Raw genomic sequence first — 18972 nt, forward strand, 5'->3', positions numbered from 1 at the left:
ATGGAAAGCCATTCTACAGAGAGAGAATAGCCTAAGCCAGAATCTATACCTGTGAAAAGATGGAAAGATTAGGAATCCACGTGCAGTGAGTGTGGTACGGTTCAGGTGTAGACACTGTTAGGAGTGGCAGAAGATATAGCTAGAAAAAAAATGGCTCTGACATGTAAAAGTTGGGTCATCTCCAAATTCCTCAAAACACCTAATATAGTACAAAATTTACATTCGGTGTTCAGTAGGATAAATGGATGAGCACAAGAATCCAGAGAAAACATTGACAGCCCAATTCAAAACTGTCAACAATCAGGTAAGAAACAAGACTTAACATAATGTTACTGAATTGCTCTTTACAATGCTCAGAAAATATTTTGTCCACCAATACTTTGAAGTGCAGACATCTTTGATGTGTATGTTATAAACCTAACTTACTGAAAATTTATCATCTCTAAATTAATAACTACTTACTAAAACTACAGTTAAGTTTATGATACCTTCTTTGGAAAAATTTATACCAGATTCTTTTTATAACATCCAAAATGGAATGTTTGTTTCTGCTTTGAATCTTCTTTTCAAAGATTATGGTTACAACATAAAAATATAAATCCTTAGACTCATTTTAGTGATTATGTTCTGTGGAATAACCCATAAACACACAACTAAATTTTATGCATTTTTATGTTAAAACTCAAGTCCCCTGATTTGATTAAAAAAAAATGAAAGGATGGATACAAGATAGAAATAGAAATTTGCCTAAATTGAAACGAAGAAGGAGAAAAAAAGGGAGGAAGGTAGAGGAAGAAGGAGAGGAAGGAAACGGAGGAGGAGAAGGTGAAGAAGGAAAAGAAGAAGGAGAAAGAGGAGAAGGAGAAAAATGAACTTTAAGGGTAATCCTACCACGAAAAGCAGCCCCAGTGATCTGGAAAGTGCTGTCCTCCTCAGAAGGGCCTGAGACTCCCTGTCCCCAACCAGAGATACCATAAGGGGGAACCAGCAAAGAGGATGTCAGGACTCCACCCCATGGGCTGGAGACCACCTTCCCTAGCAAGGGTAGCCTGGCCTGGGTGGTTCCTTTCACCCAATTAAGCAAATCGGCAAGGACCAATGGAACCCCCAGCACCATAAGAAAAACCAAAACTGTAAACGATCTGAAAATCATAGTTCCTGGATCCACAGTGCACAAAAGTAGGACCTGCAAGGCAATCCTCAACAGGGTGAAGGCTTGACTAAAAATAAAGACTTCAAAATAGGGTTCAGAGTCTCCTAGAATAATTGCTGAAATTTCTAGAATGTAATAAAAAAATTTTCCAACATACCAAAAACCAGGACAATCACAACCTAGATGAGAAAAGTCAATCAATAATACCAACATTGACACCAATAGGAATAAGATGTTAGAATCAGCTAACAAGAACTTTAACAATCATAAAAATGATGCAACAATTACAAATTATCTTCAGAAATGTGAAAATAGAGAAGATTTCAGCAAACCAATTAAATTATTTAAAAAAGCCAAATTATAGAACCAAAAAAAAAAAATTAGGGCTGGGGTCATGGCTCAGCGGTAGAGCGCTCACCTTGCACATGCAAGGCCCTGGGTTCAATCCTCAGCACCACATATAAATAAATAAAATAAAGTTAAAAAAATTAAATGAAAAATTTAAAAATCCTTTTTGGATAGTCCAATTAGTAGTGTTGAGGTGACACAGGATAGAATTAGTGGAAAAATCAAAGGGCATCCAGATAAATGGAAAGGATACCTTTATGGATTGGAGAATTTAACGTCATAATGATGTTTATTTTCCACAGACTGATTCATAGCTTTAATGTAATTTCCACCAAAATCCCAGGAAGTTCTTCTGGAGACTTAGACAAATTATTCTAAAGTGTATTTGGAAGGCACAGACCCTTTAAAGTTAAAATACTCTTTAAAAAGGAATAAAGTGAGAGAGATCACTCCATTTGATTTCAAGACATTATATAGCTCTAGGAGTAATGAATGTGTGGTATTGGCAGATGGTTAAGCATATAGGTCAATGGCATTGGGTAGAGATTCCAGAGAGATCCACACAAACATGTGCAAATGTGTTTTCTTAGGTGCGGGTACTGGGGATTGAACTCAGGGGCACTCAGTCACTGAGCCACATCCTTAGCCCTATTTTGTATCTTATTTAGAGACAGAGTCTCACTGAGTTGCTTAGTTGCTTAGTGCCTCACTTGCTGAGGCCAGCTTTAAACTCAAGATACTTCCGCCTCAGCTTTCCAAGCTGCTGGGATTACAGGTGTGCGCCCACTGCCTGTGCCTACAACTGGTTTTTTACAAAAGTGCAAAAGCAATTTAATGAATGTAAGATAATCTTTTCAAAACATGATGCTGAAGCAAGGGACACCATAAATCTAAATAAACAAACAATGAATAATTTTTTTTTAAATCACTGGCCTGATCTTACACTTTATACAAAGGTCAACTCACAATGGGGCCTGGTCTTGAATGTAGACATAAAACTATAAAATTTTTAGAAAGAAAAAAAAAAAACACAGAAGAAAATCTCTGGGACATAAAACCGGAAAGGACCAGTCTAAGAAAGAGTTCTTCAGCTTGACTCCAAAAGTGTACTGTGCTAAAGGAAAAATTGACACACTGGACTTGATCAAAACTAAAAAGTTCTGTTTTGGAAAAGATTGTGCAGAAGATATAAAAAATATTTTCTACACTATACAAGGTTTAGACTACATAACCATCTGTCCAACACAAGACTAAGATCTGGATACCTCAAGAACTTTCAAAACACAATAGCAAAAACAAAATAAAATAAATCACAAAAATAGGCAAAAGATAGGAACAGACATTTTCCTTCAACAGGTATACAGATGGACAACAAGCACATGAAAAGAGGCTCAACATCGTTAACCTTAGAGAAAAGCAAATTAAAACCTCAATTAGATACCACTACACACTTTTTTGAATGACAAAGACAAAAATTAATAACATCAAATGTTAGTGGAGGTATACAGAAAGTGCATTGCTTATACGCCACTGATAAGAACATAAAATGGTGCAATCATTCTGGAAAAAATGTTTGGCATTTTCTTAAAAATTAAACATACAACTACCATTTGATCCAGCAACTGTACTCCTGAACTTCTATGTCAAAGAAATGAAGATATGATACAAAAACCTGTATGCAAATGTTCACAACATCTTTATTCATAGTAGCCAGAAAGTAGAAACTACCCAGATGTGTTTCAATGATGAAGAGTTAAATAACCTTTGGCATGGAATACTACTCATCAATAAACAGGAACAAGTATTGATATACTCAACAAATTGGGTGTATCTCAAGGGAATCATGAGTAAAGAAAAAGTGAATCCTAAAGATGAGAATTGTATGATTCTATTATATATTTTATAATTCTTCTTACAGTATATAATATCCTTAAAATTATAAAATTGCAGAGATGAGAAAGAGCTTCATGGCTACCTGGAGTTGGTGGCAGGGGTGGGGTGGGGAAGAGGGAGAGAGCTGCCAAAGGACAACAGGAAGAATCCGTGTGAAGAACTATTCTTTATCCTGACAATGTCAATGTTCATATGATGGTTGTGATGTTTGTATTACAGTTTTGCAAGATGTTACCATTGTGGGAAATTAGGCAAAAGATACCAGAATATTTCTGACAACTGCATATCTGCCTACAATTCTCTAAAAATAAAAAAAAATCAATTACATAATTATAGAAAATACCTTATGGGAATAGTAAAGACAGAATTAAATGACCTATTATGATCTCTCAAATTTTTCAGGAATCATTTTCCCTACACCTGGTGATGCCTCAAATGATCACTTCGTACCATCTCCAAGGAGAATTTGTCCTATTTTCAGTGTAACTTGTGAGCTGTGGTCTACTCTAGGCAGAGGCTAGAGTAGCCACTGAACAGCCTGTGGTCTTGAATCTCTTGCTTTTTCTCTCTGGATCTCTGTGCATCTGCTATAATTTTGGGGGGATTAGATATTGCTAGGGACTCTTTCAGCTTCAAAATTCTAGAATGATAATCTTTTTCTTTTGAGTGGAGATTCTACACCCGATACAAGTAAAAAAATAAAAATAAGTTTCTTAAGCCTTAATACCCTTCATGCACCAAGTCTACTCTTGCTAACTTGTGTTTGATTCCTAGCCTGCTTTTAAACTTTTACTACCAGGAAATACCAAGCCTTTTCTCTAAATTACTGTCTGCCAAAAGGGTAATAGCATAGTTGTGGGTATTGAAAACTGAAACACGAGTATTAAAAAGGAAGGCAAAATCAAACTAAGGTTTTTATATGACATTAAGCTACCCCTTGAGCCATCTATCCGCCCCCCACTTCCCACACTTAGTATACATATGAGAATCACTCCCTACTTGGATTTTCACTGTGTGAACAGAATAGTCTACATTCAGATCACCAGCTGGATGACAACCACCTTTGTTAAACTGAACAGAAGAGAAACACCGTCTCATTATTACCTATTGTGCATCCTGCCCCCACAACCAGCATAACTGGCTTCTACACTGTTGACCCCTTTGTAAAAATACAGTAAATCATTTTAGAAAAACCATCCAGCAGACGCTGCTTGCCTGCAGTCATGCTGGTCACTGGCTGCCTTCCGTTGAAGCTGCTGACCTAATCCAAGCTGTGATCTTGGTGGATTGGGCTTGGCTCCAGAAAACCAGTGAGAGAAGCTGTTGGGTGGCAGAGAACTCAGTCCAAAAGAGAGACAGAGAAAAAAAAAAGAAGAAGAAGAAGAAAGCAGGTGAACTCCAACCCCTGGATACCTCACCATGCCACATTATGTACTGAAGAGAAACCTCGTTGCAGAAAAACACGGTTTCCTGTTTCAGCTTTGCTGTCCCCATTGTATTATTTTTTAATATAAAATTTCAAATGTTATAAGATTCTTTCTTTAACGAGATACATCACATTGGTTAGATAACAATACTTTGCTTCTCCACCTTGAGTTGAACGACAGCGGATAGATTTCTGATTGGTACAAGTCCTAGGAGAAAAGTGATCAGGAAAGAAACATGCTACTTTCTTCACCTTTACAGTCTTATCAGAGCTAAAGATGAATTGACCATGGTTTTTAAAAAGAATGAAACTAATAGGAGGACCAACAACTAAGCATCTCAGGATTTTTCTAGAGATATTCTTCTGGCAAAGGGCATTCACAGCAAAAAAAAAAAAAAGTTACAGCTTCCAAGCAACTAAAATGCATAAGGTGAGTGATGAACACTTCTGTGAAGTCTAAAATAGTTCAGATGTTATTCAAATCCAAGACTCACTATTTACCTCCTGTGTCTCCAAGAAATGTAGCCTCTGTAAACCTTGATTTCTTAATTGACAGAACAGGATAATAACATGACTGACATTAGGTGCTGAGAAAAGTATCTCTCTATAGCTCGGTGGTCAAAGACAACAAGAAATAAAATCCAAACATGAACATATCTAGCTGGGGCTAGTCAAACGTCTTTTAGAAAAGTGTTTATACATGACCTCTGTTCTTTCCTTCTTATTCTACCTTTCCTTTCTAGAACCTGAGGTAGGAGTTGGGATATAAAGTGAAAGGCAGAAACAAGAGAGAGGGGGGAGCTGGTGAAAGGAGGCTGTCTCCATAAGTCTGAATTTCTCTTGATGCCTTCACATCTTATGTTCTCTTGTTTTAGCTTACAGTTTTTGAAATTTCTCAGTTTTCCCCCCACCTTTTCTCACTATGGCACTTGCAGAGAATTGCCTATCAAACCTTCTCCCTTTTCCTTATTACTAAAATTCTGATTTTTAGTACAACAATGAGTCCAGTTAAAAATATTTCTCTCTTCACATCTCCTTGCAGATTGAGCCAGAACTGAAAGTTTAATTTCAGATTTTTAATTTAGTTAGAATTTGAAGGCAAATCTTTGCTAAGGTCCATAGTTCTGGTCAATAATATCTGTTGAGTGGGTCTAACACCTATTCTTTCACTGTTTGAAAAGGAACAGGAGCAGCTGACATGCACCATTTATCCCCCAACTCTCCCACACGCGCTTTTATGGTGTGGAATGCAGATAGAATGCCTAAAGACTGAAGAGCCACACCCCAGGGGTGGGAGAGCAGGGTTTACATGCAGCTGAATGCAATCCTATTAGAAATTCTGTAGAGCCACAGTCCATGTCCCTCACGTGGCTGGCTGTCATCTCAGAGGCTTTATGTATCCCCACAGGCACACCGAACCAAGAATAATTCATGCTTCCAGCATGGCTGACTAGCTCAAAGGCCTGGAGAATCCCTAGATGGGTCTTGTAAAGCTCTCATTCACAATATCATCACGAATGCTTAAACTGCACTTATTGGTTTCTCTAGAGAATTCATATTTTACCATTTCCCACTTTCCCACCTTAGCCTCTTGTTTTCTGTATTCAAGCACTTTAAGTCACATAATTACCTACTTTATTATTTTCTTCTTATCCTGGCTATAACCTAGAAGGCTATGAACAAAAGACCTTGATCCAATATTAGCAATGCTGCTATTCCTCCTGAGGAAAAGACATCTCTTTGAGATCAATTAGGAAAGAATTGCCTGCAAGTTCCAACCAAACAACTAAAATTAAACCTGGAGGCTGCAATATCAGTTCTAGTTCCACTCAACCGCTATATTCTAAAATTTTCTCACGCCACTCCATTTACAAGATACTACTGCCTAGATTCCCAACTGTAGATTTTACCTTTCCCCCCTGGATTCCTAAGTTTTAAGAAGGTCAAATTGCCTTAAATATGTAAAAATTTTAGGAAATTGCTCAATCTCTGATGGTTTCCACATAAACATGTTTGGTTGCACACAAAGGAGGGTCTGAGGCAAGGAATGGCTGAAGGGATTTTAGGGAGTGATACCAGGAGCCAACTGCAGGTGTCCAAAAGATAGAAAAAGCAGGAAGCCCAGTAGTGGATGTGTGATTGAGCTAGTTTCAACCCTCTGAGGAACCATGTAGAGTATGTCTCAGAACCATCCCTCGGAAGTATGGGATTGGGGCATTTATCCACAGTGTGGGCATTGCTGCTGAAAGCATTAACTCCATGTGTCCACTGTGTGCTGAGGGAGCCCAGAGAAAATAAGGCAGAAAAAGGAAGCTGTGGAATTCTGATGTGGGATGATTCCTGGAACCCCTACTGCAATTAGAGCTGCAAAGAATCAAAGCTGATGTGGCCTAAAGCACCAGGAATCTCTGCTGTTGTTGTTTTTAAATATAATCCCAATATGTAAATGCTTTCAGTGATGATGGCATCTAGAAATTATTGATGGGAAATAATTAATAAAAACTTTAAAAGTCCTAGAATATCTTAAAAAAATTTTTTAATTAAAATTCGAGGAATTCTATTATGTGAAAATGTAGTGCTTCAAATTAATACAGTGTATTGAAAATCTATAACATCACTGAGCTGGATCCAATGTTATGAAAACAAATTTCCCCTTTGCATGTTTTATGCAAAGTTTTTGCTTTCACTTCTCATTTGTGCTACTGGCTTGTCTAAGAGGCAGTTATTTTAAGAGCTTTCTTGGGTAGAATTTTATTTTGGATTGTAGCCTTCCTAGGAATGATTATCCCCGGGTGAAGTTCACACAGGTCTTGTCAAGATTAGCCACAAGATTAGTCAGTTGACTCAGGCCTATTTGCAGATATGTGGGAGTGTGAAAGTTGAGGAGTCTTCCAGAGAACTTGAAGGTTTGACACAGAACCTGAATTTTCTCAAAAGCAAATCCTGAGATATAAGGTCAAGTAGGGTGGTGAAGGTAAGAGAACGGAAAGTGTGGCAAAGAAAGCTGGAAATCAGTGTAATGGTGTGTATTACCATGAGAAGCTCTCCAACATGGTGTCTTAGCTAGGAGACACAGATAACTTTAAGTGTGTTCTCTTGGCATTCCAGTCTTCTCTTTTTATTATTATTAGTTACACATGACAGTACAATGATCTTGACAATTCATACATTTGAATCAAATGGGGTATAATTTCTCATTTTTCTAATTGTACAGGTTGCAGAATCACATTGGTCATAGTCACCTATATACATACACCAATAATAATGTCTATTTTATTCTGCTGCCCTTCCTATCCCCCTCTTCCCCTCCCCTCCCCTCCCATCACATCTCTCTACCCAATCTAATGTGACACACTTCTTTTTTTTTCTCCTCACAACATCATACATGTATTCTGTATAACGATGAGGGTCTCCTTCCATCTTCCGTGCAAATCCCCTTCTCCCTTCTTTTCCCTCCCACCTCTCTTCCCTATTTAGTGGTAATCTTCTTCTCATGCTCTTGCTCCCTATCCCATTTTGAGCCACACCCCCCCCCTTATATCAGAGAAGACATTTGGCATTTGTTTTTTAGGGATTGGCTAACTTCACTTAGCATAATCTTCTCTAATGCCATCCATTTCCCTGTAAATGCCATGATCTTGTTATTTTTTTAGTGCTGAGTAATATTCCATTGTGTATAAATGCCACATTTTTTTATCCATTCATCTAATGGAGGGCATCTAGGTTAGTTCCACTGTCTAGCTATTGTGAATTATGCTGCTATAAACATTGATGTGGCTGTGTCCCTGTAGTATGCTCTTTTGGGTATAGTCCGAGAAGGGGAATAGCTGGGTCAAATGGTGGTTCCATTCCCAGCTTTCCAAGGAATCTCCATACTGCTTTCCAAATTGGCTGCACCAATTTGCAGTCCCACCAGAAATGTATGAGTGTACCTTTTTCCTGCATCCTCTCCAGCACTTATTGTGTTGTTTGACTTCATAATAGCTGCCATTCTTATTGGAGTTCATACGAGTAAGCATATTACTTATTTCTGGATGAAAGACAAGGGGAATTTAAGTGGTTCTGGTAATATTATCAATTACAGTGCCAGCCCCATTACAGGGGATGGGGCAATAGATTCTGGGGGGTGGAGGCGTAAGTTAAAAATGGAGCAGTTGCAACCAGACTCAGATCTTTCCATGGCTATTTCCTAAGGAAGCCAAGAGTTCCTTCAACTGACAACTCCAGGCTGTTCAGATTCTTCTTAAAGTCTGTGATTTACACAGTGACTGTCCAGCATAGATTTACTACCATTTTTCATTATTTCTTAAGATATAGACTTTCGGGGCTGGGGCTGTAGCTCATTGGTAGAGCGCCCGCCTCATATTTGTGAGGCACTGGGTTCCATCCTCAGCACCACATAGAAATAAATAAAGATAAAAATATATAGAGAGATTTTCCCCACCTCTTCTTTGTAAGCAAAGAGCAACAACAGATGTAGGTAGAAGAGGAAGGAATAAAAATTAAAACTTCCAGAATTCTGCCTTAGGTGACTGAACCTAATTATCCTACAACAAAAGGTGAAAAAATGAGAGATTCATAGAAATATCATTTAATAAGAAAATTAACTTACTAGGACAGTAGTCAATCTATTATTATTTTTGTCATTACTATTCAGCTAGTCTTGTTGATTTCTCCCAGGATTTATCACCTAAAGCATGTTTATTTTATCAGTATTTTAAAATGCTATTAACTTTTGTACTAAAGCATCCCTCTAAGTGTCCTCTCTCTAGAGTCCTTAAAAGATTGCTATGATTCATTTATTAAAATTATTGTTTCCATATGGTTGATAAAACCATTTACAAATACCTCATAACCCAAAGCATAAATCCAAATATGTAATGAATTTGAAGCATTTTTAAAAATGTCTATTTGCATTTTGTAACATTTTGCATTTAAATGTTAGATCTCTGAGATAAATTTACATAAGCAATTGAGAGAACACACCTCTGTTATCTGTGAAGAAAACACATTTGGAAGGTACTGTTTTATAAGGTATTTGTTTTATACTCTAAGTTAAAATATGCTCATAACTAACAACTATCCAGATATCTCCAGTAAAAATTACCATTCAGCTTCTAATCACATAGTTGTAATTGCCTTTTTAATCCAAAATCCTGGCAAAGATACCATCCCATCACATCTGCCCCAAGAATTCTCTGATACTCCTGTAAACTTCAGTGGATATAAAAACATCATGTTTATAAAATGTGAAAGACTCCACGAAACCAACCCTAAGGTCTGGGATGAGAATCTAAATGTTTAACAAACATTCCAGATGATTCTGTTGCAAAGGTCAACTTTAAGACACATAATATAACTCTGGGTATTCTTCATAGAGAAGGTGGCACAAAAATCAAGTAATAATGGATTACAGACCTAAATGTAAAATTCAAAACTATGTAGTTCCTAGAAGATAATATAGGAGAAAAATCTAAATGTTCATGAGTTTGGCAATAAGTTTTTAGATATGATACTAAAAATACAATCCATGATATAAAGAATTGAAAAGCTGGGCTTCATTAAAACTAATTTTTACTGCCTTGTGAAAGACACTGTCAAAAGAATGGATAAGCCACAGACTAGGAGAATATATTTGCAAAAGACATATCTGATAAAAGACTGTTACATAAAATAAAAGAACTCGTGAATTTCAACAATAAGAAAATAACCCAATTTTAAAAAGGGCCAAAGACCCTAACAGATATTTCACCAAAGAAGATATATAGAATGGCAAATAAAAACATGAAAAGATGTGTTTCATTTCCTGCGTCATCAGCAAAGGGCAGGAAGACATCACTATACAAAATTGAGAAATGCTGGTGAGAGTCTGGAGCAACACAAGCTCTCACTCAGTGCTCCTGGGAATGAAAAATGGTACAAATGTTCTGGAAGACAATGTGGCTAGATATACTTTCACCTTATGATTCAGCAATCATGCTCCTTGGTATTTACCCCAAAGAAATAAAAACGTATGTCCACACAAAACCCGGGACATGATGTTTAGAGCAGCTTTTCTCATAATTTCCCAAACATGGAAGAAATAAAGATGTCTTTCATAGGTGAAATGATAAATAAATTGTGGTACACCCAGACAATGCATTATTACTCTGTGCTAAAAACAGATGAGCTGTCAATCCATGAAAAGACATGGAGAAAACTTTAAAAGTTTTTAAGAAAAGTCTACATACCATATGATTCCAATTCTACCACACTGTAGAAAATGCAAAACTATGGAGACAGTTAAAAGATTTATGGCTGTCAGGGCTAAAGAAGAAAGAGATGAACAGGTAGAGGGCAGAGGATTTTTGCAGCGAAAATACTACATATGATGCTACAGTGGTGGATACTTGTCACGTATTTGTCCAAATTCATAGAATATACAACACCAAGAAAGAACCCTGATGCAAACTATCTCTAAGTGATAAAAATATGTTAATGTAGATTCACTAATTATAATGAATATACTACTTTGGTGGAGGTTGATAAGGGAAAGACTGTTCGTGTAGAGGCAGGGAGTATATGGGAAATCTCTACCTGCCGATCAATTTTACTGTGAACATAAACCTGCTCTAAAAAGTAAAGACTGTTAAGAGTAATGGCAAAATTAAAATTTTGTGATATATAAAGGAAATAAGAAGGCATATGGTGATGAAAGAGAGAGTGAGCCAGAACACTCACAATGACCCACACCTTGAGTATATATGCATGGTAGTGACTCTGTCCCCGTGGGAAGTTACTATAACTGCTGGAAACCCAAGAACAGCAACCAGAATAATAAGAAAATGTTTCTAGTCTCAGATTGCTTCTAGTCTCAAATCTACTGTAAATATTCTGAAAAGGTTTTCATACGTTATCTCTTAAGCTGTTTCCTTTTATCTATAAAAACAAAAAGAGAAAAATTAAATCCTATTTAATCCAAGTGTTCTAAAGATTTAAAAAAAGTAATAGATGTGAAAGTCTTCCCTAAATAGGAAAGTTCTATACAATATGAGTGTTTGTATCTTTTTGTGTGTTTGTGTGTGTGTGTGTGTGTGTGTATTTATTTAATTTTAATTTTATGAGGAACAAAATATAAATTTCTATTGTTACTAAGGAAAAATTTAATAAAGAGAAGTTTTAGTACACTCACAAACTTCTTTCAAGTTCCTTAATTATCTGACTCATGCTCTGAACAGGACAACCATCCCTCCGATATACACCTGAAGACAGAGGCATCCTGGAGGTTTGACACCCAGGTGAGCTGCCTCCCTAATATACCTAAAAACAGAGGAAGACCAGTGAGGATCTGAGGCAGAGGTGGGACTGAGGACAAGGGGTGCTCCTCATAGTGGCCCCTGTGTAGCCAGAGCCTGGGCCTTCATACCAGCAGTCCAGGCTCAACAGCTCTGGAGGTGCTATAGAGGTGCCAACTTGGAGGTGCCAACTTGGCATGTATCTGATAGTCTTTCCCAGTTTCTTCATAAGTCTGCTGATGGCCAGAGCTGAATAACAGGGAAATCAGGAGAAGAAGGCCAGACAGATTCAATGTGAGTTCTAGGAACCTCTTGAGATGCCATAATGGAAAAGGGGAACTTTGAAGTCTGTTTCCGGCTATGACATTATCAAGCTGGTAAGCATTAAGTTTAATTGTCAGTGTAGGCTGAATTTGTTCTCAGTGTCTAACGGAGACTAGGCTCCTCTGGAACACACACACATATGTGTAGATGTACATATAAAAACTGAATCCAGAATTTATCTGGAGAAGGCATGTGTTTTAATCTAAAACGTTTTGATAAGGGCTCAAGATAGAAGGTACATCCCCAGCCCTTTCTCTGAATGGAGGATGTTTCAGAGGAAGGGTAAGCTGACCTTGATGGTAGAGAAATAGGGATACCTCTCCACTGTGCAGCAGAGAGGCTGCAGAGATGACAGAATGGACAGGGGACTGGAGATGACATGGTAGGAGCATGTCATGTCCTGTGAGACATTATCCCAAACACAGCTCTTCAATGACATCAACCAACGGCATCGATGAGGGAGGTGAGGTCTGAGGGCATTCTCTTGTGTATCTGAAAGGAGAGATGAGCTTATTGGGGGCAATAAGATGAAGACAGAAGATATGAGAATATCAGAGACCAAGAATCGGGAAGGCCTGCAGACATTTTGGAAGAGTTTTAGACTACTCTAGACCATGAAATCAGAGAATCAAAGGCAATTCTACCCAGATTTCAAGAATAAAGGAGATCTTAAGTTGTCTGGAGATCCAATATTCTCAGTTGAAAGAAAAGAAAATCTCTGGGAACTTAAGTGGCAGCTCTTATGAAGAAATGAAGGAAACTAGGATTTGGGGAATTCTTAATGTATGCTCTCATTGAACTAGACACATTTCCTCATAACGACTTACTTGGTGGTATTATCATTTCTATTTTAAAGATGAACAAACTGAGGCTTAGTGACATTAAATAATTTATCCAAAATACAAATAAATACCACGAAGATGATCCAAGTTATCTCTAGCAGTGTCCAAGTTGTTTTAACAACCTGTTCTAGTCCCAGTGACATCTGAATCTGGTCAATACTGGGTGCTAATGTCAATTTCCTGACTTTGATAATGTTCTATATTATATAAGATATTTCAGGGCTGGGGTTGTGGCTCAATGGTAGAGTGCTTGCCTTGTATGGGTGAGGTACTGGGTTTGTTCCTAAGCACCACATAAAAATAAATAAATATTGTGTCCATCTACAGCTAAAAATTTTTTTTAAGGTTTAAATTTTTAAAAAATTCAATTAAGGGAAACTAGAAGAACAGTATACTGGACCTCTGTCTACTATGTTTGTAACTTTTTATGAATCTATCATTATTTCAAGTAACAAAAGTTTTAAAAAAGAAGATAAAAAGAAAGAATACTGGACCTCTGTCTACTATGTTTGTAACTTTTTATGAATCTATCATTATTTCAAGTAACAAAAGTTTTAAAAAAGAAGATAAAAAGAAAGAATACTGGACCTCTGTCTACTATGTTTGTAACTTTTTATGAATCTATCATTATTTCAAGTAACAAAAGTTTTAAAAAAGAAGATAAAAAGAAAGATGGACAGATTGAATTAAACAATGGTTTTAAAAAAGTGACTTCCAGGGCTGAATAAAACATTATCCAAGAATATACGGTGTTTTAATATTGGAGCAGTCAATTAATGTTGTATATATACCAAATCAGTAGATTGAAGAATAAGAATGCAGGGCTGGGGTTACGGCTCAGCAGTAAAGTGCTCGATGAGTACATGCGAGGCCCTGGGTTTGATTCTTGACACCACATATAAATAAGTAAAATAAAGGTATTGTGGCCAACAACAACTAAAAAGTAAATATTAAAAAAAAAAAAAGAATAAGAATGCAACCACTGGGACTGGAGATGTGGCTCAAGCGGTGGCGCGCTCGCCTGGCATGGGTGCGGCCCAGGTTCGATCCTCAGCACCACATACAGGCAAAGATGTTGTGTCTGCTGAAAACTAAAATGTAAATAAAATATATTTTTAAAAAAAGAATGCAACCACTGCAACCACTTTAATAGTTATTATATATTTGATAAAATTTATGTCTGATAATGTTTTCCAAAAGAGCCAGAATGATATTTCTGACCTCCTATTGCTTTTAAAAACTTTCTATTTGCATCAAAAGGTGGAGTCTATTTCTCCTCCCCTTGAAACCAAATCTGTTACTTTTAAGAAGCAGCCATCTGAAATCCCAACCAACACTCATTCTAAAATTAGCCAGAATTTAGTCATTGACCACACCTAACTGAGGAAAGGAGGCGTGTAATACCAGCTTCCTCTGAAAATATAATTTAAGTTTCTGTTATTGAAAAGCCTTCAACAGGCACACTATTAATAGCACAAAGAAGTCTTTCTGCAGAGATCTCTGTTAGTCAGTCCCACATGAAAACGATTGGCAGAGCTCCTTCTTTACCTACCGTATCTCTAAGAAAGGACCCACAAAGAATTTTATTCTCTCCCTCCTCAACAGATTTGTTTTTGTTGGAAATAAATGACATGAATACAAATTTTGAAGGAATACATACATTCCACCAACCCTGGTGTGGGATATATATGTAAATATTTGTATGTTCATCTGTATTTGTATATTTTCATATACAAGTAAAAACATATATTTCTTTAAATATTTCTGCATGTCTTTATCTTTGGCTCAAACTCTTCTATCTAATGCAAAATGTTTAATGTCATTGCTGATTGGTGAGCTCAATTTCTGTGGTTTCTCAGCCAATGCACTTTTAAATTCAGTCCTTCAAGATGGCATTGATCTTTTCCAACTATGTTGGGGACTGGCTCTGAAGGTTTGTCAAATGCCTCTGCAACACTTCTGCTCACTTTGTGCTGGCCTCTTACCAAAGAGGTGACCAGCCTCTTCTGTGTCCCCTTCTGAGCTGCCAGTCTGCTACAGTGGGGCCAGATGAGTCCTCTCTGCCTCCTCTTTTCAGCCACTTAGTCAGGCTGCCAAAGCACCCTGAACCAGTGGGTTCTCTACCCTCGGTTACAGCTGTGGGGGTTTTGGGATTTTTTTTTTTTTTTTTTTTTTTTTTTTGCATATGGAAGGCTGGCTGATCTGCATCTTCTAGGAGCAATGAAGCCCCCATATTCTGTCCTAACTCCCCCTGCAGCTGTTACTCCACTGTGACTCCTACACCTGGAGCACAGGAAACATCCTTGAGTCCACTGTTTACCAACAGGCTGTCAAACACTAGGCTTGGGGTCCCAAGCTTATCCTCGGGCCCTTCATGTCACCCCCCACACTCTCATCTCTGCCCCTTCTACCACAGTGGGAGTAGGGGACGCAGTGAGACCAAGGACAGACCAAAACCTAAATGCTCCTTCCCTTCCTTAACCCCTGGAATCTTCATCTAATCTGGAGAAAGGGGATACAACGAGGGGTAGGGGGAAGCTTCTGATCCATTACATCTTTCCCCAAATCCCTATGTGGAAGGGCTAAAAAGCATTTTGTATTTTGTCTCTTTTTTTCATAATCCCTAAATAGAAGAATGTCGCTAGATAAATAGAGCACAAGAAAAAATATACCAAATAATGCTTGTAATATTAAATCACTATGCTTATAAAAACGTCCAGATATATATTCTTACATATGTCTGTGTATTATATAATAGAAAGACAAGAATTTCATGTCTGTTTGGTATACATAGAAAATTATCAGGAAACACATCTAAAGATCAATGATTATGTGGTGATTATATTCTTCTTTGTGATTGTCTGTATTCCCCAAATTTTCTACTTAAAGTAGCAAGTCCTTTATAACCACAAAGTAAGTACATAATAATTTTTAAAGCTGCTGTGTTGGCCATAGCAAGTAGATCACTATTATCCAACATGCTGTGGTGTTTCATTGCATTTATAATAAAAATTGCAATGAATGTAGGGATACATTAAGCAATTTATTTTAAAAGAACCCAGGACTTTCTTGGTTTAGCAAACAAAAACTGCTTGAGTTACAAGTACTGATTGTTTTTATATGATATTCTGAGGTATTCATGACCCAGGCTTCCATTGTAATTCTACTTGGAAACTCAGGCAAATGAGCAAAACTATTGTGAGTTTGTTCCATGTTTTCATTTCATGAAGTACTTTCTGAAGTCAGCAATGGCCTTGCTCCCATAAAAAGCCTTTAAATAAGAAATGGCTTCATAAGATTCTGGATCCTATTGTTTGCAGGAAAAAAACATTCTCATGCAGAAAGAACCGTGGGGGAGTGGGTGCTTTCTAGGACATGAGTCTGCTTCTGTACCCACTTACATTTCACCTCTTTGCTCACATTTTTTTTTTCAGTAAACATTTCAAAAATGATATAAGTGGCTACATTTTAAAATTGCTTGGTAGACAGCTGTTCAGAGACAAAACAGTACTATAGAGGTTTTGAAATATTTGGCAAGAGGTTGGAGTAATTTGGCACTGACTCTGGGAGGTATGTGTCCAGATGACATCTGGCAGTGAATGTGGGGTGAATTGGTCCATTTTAGTCAAGGGTCTCCAAAGACTTTCTCACAGGCGAAAAATAAGGAGCTTATGTTCTTCCAGTTCAGACTTTGGACAGGGCTCCTGGTTTTAAGACCGTCTTCCTTTAAGCTTCACTGATGATCTTGATACACAAAACCCATGATATTTTCAGTGACACAAGGGAAGTCATTTTTCAGTCTTCCTTGGTAAGAAAAGAAAATGACCAATGTAGAAGGATAATCTTTAGCCTTTGTTGGGTAGAGAACAGGCAGCCTGCATTGGATATGAGTGTGACATTCAGATGGTTCTGCAAGTAGTTAAGCTCATGGAAAGAGTGTGGTGAGGTAAAGGCTGAAATGACCTACTTATCTGGATCGTCTCTAAATCTAGCATGCTAGAAGCCTCTCCTTATCTTGATATATTGGATGTAATTTCTTAAAACCATGTTAGCACAGATGCATTATATATTTGTGAACATGGACATTATGTAAGTATGAACTGTTAATTAACTTTTCAAGGATGCTAATGACAAATCCACACTCCAAAATGATGAACAAGCCTTTGTATTATCTACATCAAAAATCAGCACTCCTAACTCAATACCATCAGTGCTTGAAGGATTGCTATCTGGATCCTCATTACTGAGTTCATTAATCAGCATCAAAGTTAGAATTAGTATTCCACTGATTTAATGAACTGTTAGGGTATGAAATGGCTTAAAATATTGCATGAATACACCTCTACCACTGTGTGAAGATAACACAAGACACTGATGAGTCCACCAGCCTTCTACCTTAGGAGTATTCTCTTTAGGCCTAAGTTCCATTCAGTCCTGCATTAACCCCTCAACTGAGAGTTCTGTTGCCTGAATGAATAGAGAGCTCACCTGAGTCTTCTTCAGGCATTCATCAGCTTTAGATTGGAGAGACCTTCTCAGGCAAAGTGCTGTAACTTGTATCTACTTCTACCTTGTGGAGGGTACCTACAATTACTAACACATACAAATCTGGACCAATATGAATAGTCAAAACATATTACATTTTAAGTGATAAGTCATAATTTATGATGATGATATTGAGATAGAAAGGGATTCATAGTGGAGAGTAGGGAAGGGACAGTTAAGGTTGACAAGAGGGCAAGCACAAGGACAGCCACTTTAACATGCTCTGACATGTTACAAGACAGTCCCTGTTTCTCAAAAAAAAAAAAAGGCATAAATTTCTATCTCACAGAAAGTGACAGCATAATACATATCCAGCCCTCATCCACAGAGGGACAATTGAAATATCAAAAACCAACCAAAAGGAGCTTATCAACTTCTCCTTATGACCCTTTAAAAGAAGGAATGCCACTTTTCTCTTTGGGGGCCATTGCTGAAGCCACAGAAGCCAAAATCAAGTCCAATTCTTTTTTTTTTTTTTTTTTAAGAGAGAGAGAGAGAGAGGGAAGAGAGAGAATTTTAATATTTATTTTTAGTTTTCGGCAGACACAACATCTTTGTTTGTGGTGCTGGGCTGCACACATGCCAGGCGAGCGCGCTACCACTTGAGCCACATCCCCAGCCCAAGTCCAATTCTTTTGTGACTTCTGACTGAAGCAAGAACTACAAAAGGCATTTCAATGTACCTCACACATTCTCAGGAAGATTATGTCCTCCCCCCTTTCCAAAGAGCTGAGACAGAAGTATAAAGTTCAATCTATGCCCATCTGAAATGATAATGAAATTCAGGTTGTGCAAGGACACTGTAAAGGTCATCAGATTGGCAAAGTGGTCCAGGTTTGCAGGAAGATATATCTATATCGAATCAGTGCAGCAGGAAAAGGATAATGGCACAACTGTTCAAGTGGGCATTCGCCCCAGCAAGGTGGTTGTCACCAAGCCAAAACTGGACAAAGACCACAAAAAGATCCTGGAAAGGAAGGCCAAGTCTCGCCAAGTAAGAAAGGAAAAGGGCAAATATAAAGAAGAAACAACTGAGAAGATGCAGGTATAAAGTAATCACCATATTTACAACTTGCATTAAAAACTGCTAAAATGAAAAAAAGAAGAAAAGAAGAAGAAAGTCCATAACATTTAAATGGCACTCTGTCCCCTCCCCGGTGCACTGCA

The 18972-nt window shown here is 37.6% G+C and overlaps 1 pseudogene; it reads left to right on the forward strand.

Moving 5' to 3' along the window:
* Window positions 1–241: 241 nt before the first annotated feature.
* On the forward strand, window positions 242–18856 carry LOC143397344 (large ribosomal subunit protein uL24 pseudogene; annotated as a pseudogene).
* Window positions 18857–18972: the final 116 nt, after the last annotated feature.

The sequence above is a fragment of the Callospermophilus lateralis genome, chromosome 1, assembly GCF_048772815.1.
Source record: "Callospermophilus lateralis isolate mCalLat2 chromosome 1, mCalLat2.hap1, whole genome shotgun sequence".
Taxonomy (NCBI): domain Eukaryota; kingdom Metazoa; phylum Chordata; class Mammalia; order Rodentia; family Sciuridae; genus Callospermophilus; species Callospermophilus lateralis.